General features: G+C 54.6%; 1 protein-coding gene across 1 annotated transcript in view; it reads right to left on the bottom strand.

Moving 5' to 3' along the window:
- Positions 1–12103, bottom strand: part of CMTR1 (cap methyltransferase 1) — a 93219-nt gene that overhangs the window by 17906 nt on the left and 63210 nt on the right.

Below are 12103 nucleotides of genomic sequence, written 5' to 3'. Positions count from 1 at the left end.
GATGACGAGCACGCTCGAGCTGATTCCGCACCATACAGGGCAGGTGCTGGCTGCGTTACACAGCAGACATCTGCCTCTAACAGCAGCACTGGCTCTGTGATGACGAGCAGGCTCGAGCTGATTCCGCACCATACAGGGCAGGTGCTGGCTGCGTTACACAGCCGACATCTGGCTAACAGCAGCACTGGCTCTGTGATGACGAGCAGGCTCTGGAGCTGATCCTGCACCATACAAGGCAGGTGCTGGCTGCATTACACAGCCGACATCTGGCTCTAACAGCAGCACTGGCTCTGTGATGACGAGCAGGCTCTGGAGCTGATCCTGCACCATACAGGGCAGGTGCTGGCTGCGTTACACAGCCGACATCTGCCTCTAACAGCAGCACTCGCTCTGTGATGACGAGCAGGCTCTGGAGCTGATCCTGCACCATACAGGGCAGGTGCTGGCAGCGTTACACAGCCGACATCTGCCTCTAACAGCAGCACTCGCTCTGTGATGACGAGCAGGCTCTGGAGCTGATCCCACAGCATACAGGGCAGGTGCTGGCTGCGTTACACAGCAGACATCTGCCTCTAACAGCAGCACTGGCTCTGTGATGACGAGCAGGCTCTGGAGCTGATCCTGCACCATACAGGGCAGGTGCTGGCTGCGTTACACAGCAGACATATGCCTCTAACAGCAGCACACGCTCTGTGATGACGAGCAGGCTCTGGAGCTGATCCTGCACCATACAGGGCAGGTGCTGGCTGCGTTACACAGCCGACATCTGCCTCTAACAGCAGCACTGGCTCTGTGATGACGAGCAGGCTCTGGAGCTGATCCTGCACCATACAGAGCAGGTGCTGGCTGCGTTACACAGCAGACATATGCCTCTAACAGCAGCACACGCTCTGTGATGACGAGCAGGCTCTGGAGCTGATCCTGCACCATACAGGGCAGGTGCTGGCTGCGTTACACAGCAGACATCTGCCTCTAACAGCAGCACTGGCTCTGTGATGATGAGCAGGCTCTGGAGCTGATCCTGCACCATACAGGGCAGGTGCTGGCTGCGTTACACAGCAGACATCTGCCTCTAACAGCAGCACTGGCTCTGTGATGATGAGCAGGCTCTGGAGCTGATCCTGCACCATACAGGGCAGGTGCTGGCAGCGTTACACAGCCGACATCTGCCTCTAACAGCAGCACTGGCTCTGTGATGACGAGCAGGCTCTGGAGCTGATCCCACAGCATACAGGGCAGGTGCTGGCTGCGTTACACAGCCGACATCTGCCTCTAACAGCAGCACTGGCTCTGTGATGACGAGCAGGCTCTGGAGCTGATCCTGCACCATACAGAGCAGGTGCTGGCTGCGTTACACAGCAGACATATGCCTCTAACAGCAGCACACGCTCTGTGATGATGAGCAGGCTCTGGAGCTGATCCTGCACCATACAGGGCAGGTGCTGGCTGCGTTACACAGCCGACATCTGCCTCTAACAGCAGCACTGGCTCTGTGATGACGAGCAGGCTCTGGAGCTGATCCTGCACCATACAGGGCAGGTGCTGGCTGCGTTACACAGCAGACATCTGCCTCTAACAGCAGCACTGGCTCTGTGATGACGAGCAGGCTCTGGAGCTGATCCTGCACCATACAGGGCAGGTGCTGGCTGCGTTACACAGCCGACATCTGCCTCTAACAGCAGCACTGGCTCTGTGATGACGAGCAGGCTCTGGAGCTGATCCTGCACCATACAGGGCAGGTGCTGGCTGCGTTACACAGCAGACATTTGCTGTAATTTGGGTTTTGTGACCTTTGAACTATAGAAACTCATTAAAGAAGGGAATTTTGTTACTTACCGTAAATTCCTTTTCTTCTAGCTCCTATTGGGAGACCCAGACGATTGGGTGTATAGCACTGCCTCCGGAGGCCACACAAAGCAATTACACTAAAAAGTGTAAGACCCCTCCCCTTCTGGCTATACACCCCCAGTGGGATCACTGGCTCACCAGTTTTAGTGCAAAAGCAAGAAGGAGGAAAGCCAATAACTGGTTTAAACAAATTCCCTCCGAAATAACCTCGGAGAACTGAAAACCATTCAACATGAACAACATGTGTACCCGAAAAACAACCAAAAATCCCGAAGGACAACAGGGCGGGTGCTGGGTCTCCCAATAGGAGCTAGAAGAAAAGGAATTTACGGTAAGTAACAAAATTCCCTTCTTCTTCGGCGCTCCATTGGGAGACCCAGACGATTGGGACGTCCAAAAGCTGTCCCTGGGTGGGTAAAGAAATACCTCATGTTAGAGCTGCAAAGACAGCCCTCCCCTACGGGGAGGCAACTGCCGCCTGCAGGACTCTTCTACCTAGGCTGGCGTCCGCCGAAGCATAGGTATGCACCTGATAATGTTTGGTGAAAGTGTGCAGACTCGACCAGGTAGCTGCCTGGCACACCTGTTGAGCCGTAGCCTGGTGACGCAATGCCCAGGACGCACCCACGGCTCTGGTAGAATGGGCCTTCAGCCCTGATGGAACCGGAAGCCCAGCAGAACGGTAGGCCTCAAGAATTGGTTCTTTGATCCATCGAGCCAGGGTGGCCTTAGAGGCCTGCGACCCCTTGCGCTTACCAGCGACAAGGACAAAGAGTGCATCCGAACGGCGCAGGGGCGCCGTGCGGGAAATGTAGATTCTGAGTGCTCGCACCAGATCTAACAAATGTAAATCCTTCTCATACCGATGAACTGCATGAGGACAAAAAGAAGGCAAAGAGATATCCTGATTAAGATGAAAAGAGGATACCACCTTCGGGAGAAACTCCTGAATGGGGCGCAGCACTACCTTGTCCTGGTGGAAGACCAGGAAGGGAGCCTTGGATGACAGCGCTGCTAGCTCAGACACTCTCCGAAGAGATGTGATCGCTACCAGAAAAGCCACTTTCTGTGACAGTCTAGAAAGTGAAACCTCCCTCAGAGGCTCGAAGGGCGGCTTCTGGAGGGCAACTAGCACCCTGTTCAGGTCCCATGGATCTAATGGTCGCTTGTACGGGGGTACGATATGACAAACTCCCTGCAGGAACGTGCGCACCTTAGAGAGTCGTGCTAGACGCTTCTGAAAAAAGACGGATAGCGCCGAGACTTGCCCCTTAAGGGAGCCGAGCCACAAACCTTTTTCTAACCCAGATTGTAGGAAAGAAAGAAAGGTAGGCAATGCAAATGGCCAGGGAGACACTCCCTGAGCAGAGCACCAGGATAAGAATATCCTCCACGTTCTGTGGTAGATCTTAGCGGACGTGGGCTTCCTAGCCTGTCTCATGGTGGCAACGACCCCTTGGGATAATCCTGAAGACGCTAGGATCCAGGACTCAATGGCCACACAGTCAGGTTCAGGGCCGCGGAATTCCGATGGAAAAACGGCCCTTGGGACAGTAAGTCTGGTCGGTCTGGTAGTGCCCACGGTTGGCCGACCGTGAGATGCCACAGATCCGGATACCACGCCCTCCGTGGCCAGTCTGGGGCGACGAGTATGACGCGGCTGCAGTCGGATCTGATCTTGCGTAGCACCCTGGGCAAGAGTGCCAGAGGTGGAAACACATAAGGGAGCCGGAACTGCGACCAATCTTGCACTAAGGCGTCTGCCGCCAGAGCTCTGTGATCGCGAGACCGTGCCATGAAGGTCGGGACCTTGTTGTTGTGCCGGGACGCCATTAGATCGACGTCCAGCCTTCCCCAGCGGCGACAGATTTCCTGAAACACTTCCGGGTGAAGGGACCATTCCCCTGCGTCCATGCCCTGGCGACTGAGGAAGTCTGCTTCCCAGTTTTCTACGCCGGGGATGTGAACTGCGGATATGGTGGAGGCCGTGGCTTCCACCCACATCAGGATCCGCCGGACTTCCTGGAAGGCTTGCCGACTGCGAGTCCCCCCTTGGTGGTTGATGTATGCCACCGCTGTGGAGTTGTCCGACTGAATTCGGATCTGCTTTCCTTCCAGCCACTGCTGGAAGGCTAGTAGGGCAAGATACACTGCTCTGATCTCCAGAACATTGATCGGAAGGGTGGACTCCTGCTGAGTCCACGTACCCTGAGCCCTGTGGTGGAGAAAAACTGCTCCCCACCCTGAGAGACTCGCGTCCGTCGTGACCACCGCCCAGGACGGAGGTAGGAAGGATCTTCCCTGTGACAATGAGGTGGGAAGAAGCCACCACTGCAGAGAGTCTTTGGCCGTCTGGGAAAGGGAGACTTTCTTGTCCAGGGATGTTGACTTCCCGTCCCATTGGCGGAGAATGTCCCATTGAAGTGGGCGCAGATGAAACTGCGCAAACGGAACCGCCTCCATTGCCGCCACCATCTTCCCGAGGAAGTGCATGAGGCGTCTTAAGGAGTGCGACTGACTTTGAAGGAGAGCCTGCACCCCAGTTTGTAGTGACCTCTGCTTGTCCAGCGGAAGCTTCACTATCGCTGAGAGAGTATGAAACTCCATGCCAAGATACGTTAGCGATTGTGTCGGTGACAGATTTGACTTTGAGAAGTTGATGATCCACCCGAACGTCTGGAGAGTCTCCAGTGCAACATTCAGGCTGAGTTGGCATGCCTCCTGAGAGGGTGCCTTGACAAGTAGATCGTCCAAGTAAGGGATCACAGAGTGTCCCTGAGAGTGCAAGACTGCTACCACTTCCGCCATGACCTTGGTGAACACCCGTGGGGCTGTCGCCAGACCAAATGGCAGAGCTACGAACTGAAGATGGTCGTCTCCTATCACGAAGCGTAGAAAACGTTGGTGCTCTGTAGCAATCGGCACATGGAGATAAGCATCTTTGATGTCTATTGATGCTAGGAAATCTCCTTGAGACATTGAGGCAATGACTGAGCGGAGGGATTCCATCCGGAACCGCCTGGCGTTCACATGCTTGTTGAGCAGTTTTAGGTCCAGAACAGGACGGAATGAGCCGTCCTTCTTTGGCACCACAAAGAGATTGGAGTAAAAACCTTGTCCTTGTTCCTGAAGAGGAACAGGGACCACCACTCCTTCTGCTCTTAGTGAGCACACCGCCTGCAGAAGAGCATCTGCTCGGTCGGGATGTGGGGAGGTTCTGAAGAACCGAGGCGGAGGACGAGAACTGAACTCTATCCTGTACCCGTGAGACAAAATGTCTGTTACCCACCGGTCTTTGACCTGTGGCAGCCAAATGTCGCAAAAGCGGGAGAGCCTGCCACCGACCGAGGATGCGGAGGGAGGCGGCCGAAAGTCATGAGGCAGCCGCCTTGGAAGCGGTACCTCCGGCTGCTTTCTTGGGGCGTGAGTGAGCCCGCCAGGAATCAGAGCTCCTTTGCTCTTTCTGAGTCCCCTTGGACGAGGCGAACTGGGGCTTGCCCGAGCCTCGAAAGGACCGAAACTTTGACTGCCACTTCCTCTGTTGAGGCTTGCTTGATCTGGGCTGGGGTAAGGAAGAGTCCTTACCTTTGGACTGTTTAATGATTTCCGCCAATTGCTCACCAAACAGTCTGTCTCCAGACAATGGCAAGCTGGTTAAACATTTTTTAGAAGCAGAATCTGCTTTCCATTCCTTTAACCACAAGGCTCTGCGCAAAACTACAGAGTTGGCGGAAGCCATTGCGGTACGGCTCGTAGAGTCCAGTACCGCATTAATAGCGTAGGTCGCAAACGCAGTCATTTGCGTAGTTAAGGACGCCACTTGCGGCACTGCTGGACGTATGAAAGAGTCCACCTGTGCCAAACCAGCTGAAATAGCTTGGAGCGCCCACACGGCCGCGAATGCTGGAGCAAACGACGCGCCAATAGCTTCATAGACAGATTTCAACCAAAGGTCCATCTGTCTGTCATTGGCATCTTTAAGTGAAGCCCCATCCTCCACTGCAACTATGGATCTAGCTGCAAGCCTGGATATTGGAGGGTCCACTTTTGGACACTGGGTCCAGCGTTTGACCACGTCAGGGGGAAAGGGATAACGTGTATCCTTAAGACGTTTGGAAAAACGCTTGTCCGGATAAGCATGGTGTTTCTGGATTGATGCTCTGAAGTCAGAGTGGTCCAGAAAGGTGCTCAATTTACGCTTGGGATACAGGAAGAAGGGAATTTTGTTACTTACCGTAAATTCCTTTTCTTCTAGCTCTTATTGGGAGACCCAGACGATTGGGTGTATAGCACTGCCTCCGGAGGCCACACAAAGCAATTACACTAAAAAGTGTAAGGCCCCTCCCCTTCTGGCTATACACCCCCAGTGGGATCACTGGCTCACCAGTTTTAGTGCAAAAGCAAGAAGGAGGAAAGCCAATAACTGGTTTAAACAAATTCACTCCGAGTAACATCGGAGAACTGAAAACCGTTCAACATGAACAACATGTGTACCCGCAAACAAACCAAAAATCCCGAAGGACAACAGGGCGGGTGCTGGGTCTCCCAATAAGAGCTAGAAGAAAAGGAATTTACGGTAAGTAACAAAATTCCCTTCTTCTTCGGCGCTCTATTGGGAGACCCAGACGATTGGGACGTCCAAAAGCTGTCCCAGGGTGGGTAAAGAAATACCTCATGTTAGAGCTGCAAGACAGCCCTCCCCTACGGGGAGGCAACTGCCGCCTGCAGGACTCTTCTACCTAGGCTGGCGTCCGCCGAAGCATAGGTATGCACCTGATAATGTTTGGTGAAAGTGTGCAGACTCGACCAGGTAGCTGCCTGGCACACCTGTTGAGCCGTAGCCTGGTGTCGCAATGCCCAGGACGCACCCACGGCTCTGGTAGAATGGGCCTTTAGCCCTGATGGAACCTGAAGCCCCGCAGAACGGTAGGCTTCAAGAATTGGTTCTTTGATCCATCGAGCCAGGGTGGCTTTAGAAGCCTGCGACCCCTTGCGCTTACCAGCGACAAGGACAAAGAGTGCATCCGAACGGCGCAGGGGCGCTGTGCGGGAAATGTAGATTCTGAGTGCTCTCACCAGATCTAACAAATGTAAATCCTTCTCATACCGATGAACTGCATGAGGACAAAACGAAGGCAAAAAGATATCCTGATTAAGATGAAAAGAGGATACCACCTTCGGGAGAAACTCCTGAATGGGGCGCAGCACTACCTTGTCCTGGTGGAAGACCAGGAAGGGAGCCTTGGAAGACAACGCTGCTAACTCAGACACTCTCCGAAGAGATGTGATCGCTACCAGAAAAGCCACTTTCTGTGATAGTCTAGAAAGTGAAACCTCCTTCAGAGGCTCGAAGGGCGGCTTCTGGAGGGCAACTAGTACCCTGTTCAGATCCCATGGATCTAACAGCCGCTTGTACGGGGGAACTATATGGCAAACCCCCTGTAGGAACGTGCGCACCTTAGGAAGTCGTGCTAGACGCTTCTGAAAAAAGACGGATAGCGCCGAGACTTGCCCTTTAAGGGAGCCGAGCGACAAACCTTTTTCTAACCCAGATTGGAGGAAAGAAAGAAGGGTAGGTAATGCAAATGGCCAGGGAGACACTCTCTGAGCAGAGCACCAGGATAAGAATATCCTCCACGTTCTGTGGTAGATCTTAGCAGACGTGGGCTTCCTAGCCTGTCTCATGGTGGCAACGACCCCTTGGGATAAGCCTGAAGACGCTAGGATCCAGGACTCAATGGCCACGCAGTCAGGTTGAGGGCCGCAGAATTCCGATGGAAAAACGGCCCTTGGGACAGTAAGTCTGGTCGGTCTGGTAGTGCCCACGGTTGGCCGACCGTGAGATGCCACAGATCCGGATACCACGCCCTCCTCGGCCAGTCTGGAGCGACGAGTATGACGCGGCTGCATTCGGATCTGATCTTGCGTAGCACTCTGGGCAAGAGTGCCAGAGGTGGAAACACATAAGGGAGCCGGAACTGCGACCAATCTTGCACTAGGGCGTCTGCCGCCAGCGCTCTTTGATCGCGAGACCGTGCCATGAATGTTGGGACCTTGTTGTTGTGCCGGGACGCCATTAGATCGACGTCCGGCCTTCCCCATCGGTGACAGATTTCCTGAAACACGTCCGGGTGAAGGGACCATTCCCCTGCATCCATGCCCTGGCGACTGAGGAAGTCTGCTTCCCAGTTTTCTACGCCGGGGATGTGAACTGCGGATATGGTGGAGGCCGTGGCTTCCACCCACATCATAATGCGCCGGACTTCCTGGAAGGCTTGCCGACTGCGAGTCCCTCCTTGGTGATTGATGTACGCCACCGCTGTGGAGTTGTCCGATTGAATTCGGATCTGCTTCCCTTCCAGCCACTGCTGGAAGGCTAGTAGGGCAAGAAACACTGCTCTGATTTCCAGAACATTGATCTGAAGGCTGGACTCCTGCTGAGTCCACGTACCCTGAGCCCTGTGGTGGAGAAACACTGCTCCCCATCCTGACAGACTCGCGTCTGTCGTGACCACCGCCCAGGACGGTGGTAGGAAGGATCTTCCCTGTGATAACGAGGTGGAAAGGAGCCACCACTGCAGAGAGTCCTTGGCCGTCTGGGAAAGGGAGACTTTCCTGTCCAGGGATGTCGACTTCCCGTCCCATTGGCGGAGAATGTCCCATTGAAGTGGACGCAGATGAAACTGCGCAAACGGAACCGCCTCTATTGCCGCCACCATCTTCCCGAGGAAGTGCATGAGGCGTCTTAAGGAGTGCGACTGACCTTGAAGGAGAGCCTGCACCCCTGTCTGTAGTGACCGCTGCTTGCTCAGCGGAAGCTTCACTATCGCTGAGAGAGTATGAAACTCCATGCCAAGATACGTTAGTGATTGGGTCGGTGACAGATTTGACTTTGGGAAGTTGATGATCCACCCGAACGCCTGGAGAGTCTCCAGTGCAAAATTCAGGCTGAGTTGGCATGCCTCCTGAGAGGGTGCCTTGACCAGTAGATCGTCCAAGTAAGGGATCACAGAGTGTCCGTGAGAGTGCAAGACTGCTACCACTGCTGCCATGATCTTGGTGAACACCCGGGGGGCTGTCGCCAGACCAAATGGCAGAGCCACGAACTGAAGATGTTCGTCTCCTATCACGAAGCGCAGAAAGCGTTGGTGCTCCGTAGCAATCGGCACGTGGAGATAAGCATCTTTGATGTCTATTGATGCTAGGAAATCTCCTTGGGACATTGAGGCAATGACTGAGCGGAGGGATTCCATCCGGAACCGCCTGGCGTTCACATGCTTGTTGAGCAGTTTTAGGTCCAGAACAGGACGGAAGGAGCCGTCCTTTTTTGGAACCACAAAGAGATTGGAGTAAAATCCTCGCCCCCGTTCCAGAGGGGGAACAGGGATCACGACTCCTTCTGCTCTTAGAGAGTCCACCGCCTGCAGCAGGGCATCTGCTCGGTTGGGGTGTGGGGAGGTTCTGAAGAACCGAAGTGGAGGCAGAGAACTGAACTCGATTCTGTACCCGCGAGACAAAATGTCTGTTACCCACCGGTCTTTGACCTGTGACAGCCAAATGTCGCAAAAGCGGGAGAGCCTGCCACCGACCGAGGATGCGGAGGGAGGAGGCCGAAAGTCATGAGGTAGCCGCCTTGGAAGCGGTTCCTCCATTTGCTTTCCTGGGGCGTGAGTGAGCCCGCCAGGAATCTGAGCTCCCTTGTCCTTTCTGAGTCCCTTTGGACGAGGAGAATTGGGGCTTGCCCGAGCCTCGAAAGGACCGAAACCTCGACTGCCACTTTTTCTGTTGAGGTTTACTTGCTCTGGGCTGTGGCAAGGAAGAGTCCTTACCCTTGGACTGTTTTATGATTTCAGCCAATGGCTCACCAAACAATCTGTCCCTAGATAATGGCAAGCTGGTTAAGCATTTTTTGGAACCAGCATCTGCTTTCCAGTCCTTTAACCATAAGGCTCTGCGCAAAACCACAGAATTGGCGGCCGCCATAGAGGTACGGCTCGTAGATTCTAGGACAGCATTGATAGCATAGGTCGCAAACGCAGACATTTGCGAGGTTAGGGACGCCACCTGCGGCACTGCTGGATGCATGATAGCATCCACCTGTGCTAAACCAGCTGAAATAGCTTGTAGTGCCCACACGGCCGCGAATGCTGGAGCAAAGGACGCGCCGATAGCTTCATAGACAGATTTCAACCAAAGGTCCATCTGTCTGTCGTTGGCATCTTTAAGTGAAGCGCCATCCTCTACTGCGACTATGGATCTAGCCGCAAGCTTGGAAATTGGGGGATCCACCTTTGGGCACTGGGTCCAGCGTTTGGCCACTTCAGCGGGAAAAGGATAACGGGTATCCTTAGAACGCTTAGAGAAACGCTTGTCTGGATGAGCGTCGTGCTTCTGGATTGATTCTCTGAAGTCAGAGTGGTCCAAAAAGGCACTTAATTTACGCTTGGGATACAGGAAATGGAACTTCTCCTGCTGTGCAGCTGCCTCCTCTGCAGAAGGGGCTGGGGGAGAAATATCCAACAGCCTATTAATCGCCGATATAAGGTCATTAACCATGGCGTCACCATCAGGGGCATCCAGATTGAGAGGGGCCTCAGGATTAGAATCCTGATCACTGTCCTCAGTCTCATCACAGAGAGATTCTTCTCGCTGAGACCCTGAGCAGTGTGATGACGTCGAGGGTCTTTCCCAGCGAGCTCGCTTAGGCTGCCTGGGACTGTCATCTGAGTCAGAGACGTCAGCTTGTGATGCTTGAGACCCCCTTGAAGTACGGACTAGTTCCAACTGAGGGGGACCGGGGAACATAGGCACAGCAGTGTCCATGGTCTGAGGAACTGGCCTGGCCTGCAAGGTCTCCAGGATTTTTGTCATAGCCTCAGACATTTTATCAGCAAACACTGCAAAGTCTGTCCCCGTCACCGGGGCAGGGTTCACAGGCGTCTCTGCCTGGGCTACCACCACCATAGGCTCTGGCTGACGAAGTGCCACTGGGACTGAACATTGCACACAATGTGGATCATTGGAGCCTGCCGGTAGATCAGCCCCACATGCAGTACAAACAGTGTACACAGCCCGTGCCTTGGCAGCCTTGCGTTTTGCGGATGACATGTTGCTGCCTCCTCAGAGCAGTACAGGGTGTCCAGCCAAGAAGCGACCTTACAGTGCAACTATATATATATATATGGTACCAAGAAAAAAGTACACTAATATATCACTGAGGCACTAGTGGGGCCAGCACTACTGTGCAGCTTACCGCCCGCTTAGGAGCGGTGTGTGGTCGCCAGAAATCCCTCTAGTCTGGGTCTCCCAGAGCCTGCTGCCTCTCCCCAGCCAGATCGCATGTGTAATGGCTGCCGGCGTCCTTGTGGAGAGGGGGGGCGGGCCCTGGGCGTACACCGACGAAGAGCGGGAAGTCTGCTTCCCCTTGTGCCTACTGAGAGGGCTGGAGCATGTAAATAAGGCTCCAGCCCTCGGCGCTGCCATTGAGCAGCGTCTCTCCCCTACCCTGATTGACAGGGTGGGGGCGGGAACGAAGCGGCGCTAGGCCGCAGAAGCCGGGGGCTAAAGTTAAAAGCGCCGCCGCCGTAAAAGCGCGGTCGGCGCAAAGCCCCCGTCGCACCACAAGTCGCAGCTGCGCCGCCGCTCCAGGAGCGGTCGGCGCAGTAGTTCCCAACACACAACGTCACTCAGCAAAGCTGCAGTGACCTAACCCCCAGCGTACAGCGCCACTGTCCCCGGCGCACTACAACGCTCAGCAAGCCCTGAGAGTGTCCGTGCCTGCCGGGGACACAGAGTACCTGAAAGTTGCAGGGCCTTGTCCCTGAACGGCACTCCCGCTCCCAATCCAGCAGGTTCTATGGGTCTGTGGATGGAGCCCGGCCCCAGGGCTTGGGGGCCGGCAAGATCCCACTTCCACAGAGCCCTCCAGGGGATGTGGAAGGAAAACAGCATGTGGGCTCCAGCCTCTGTACCAGCAATAGGTACCTCAACCTTACAAGCACCAACCGCGGGTGAGAAGGGAGCATGCTGGGGGCCCTATATGGGCCCTCTTTTCTTCCATCCGATATAGTCAGCAGCTACTGCTGACTACAAACAGTGGAGCTATGCGTGGATGTCTGACCTCCTTCGCACAAAGCAGAAAACTGGTGAGCCAGTGATCCCACTGGGGGTGTATAGCCAGAAGGGGAGGGGCCTTACACTTTTTAGTGTAATTGCTTTGTGTGGCCTCCGGAGGCAGTGCTATACACCCAATCGT

This window comes from Anomaloglossus baeobatrachus, chromosome 3, assembly GCF_048569485.1.
Source record: "Anomaloglossus baeobatrachus isolate aAnoBae1 chromosome 3, aAnoBae1.hap1, whole genome shotgun sequence".
In the NCBI taxonomy this organism is placed as follows: Eukaryota; Metazoa; Chordata; class Amphibia; order Anura; family Aromobatidae; genus Anomaloglossus; species Anomaloglossus baeobatrachus.
The sequence above is the reverse complement of the archived record's forward strand: the minus strand, read 5'-3'. Positions and strand labels throughout refer to the sequence as shown.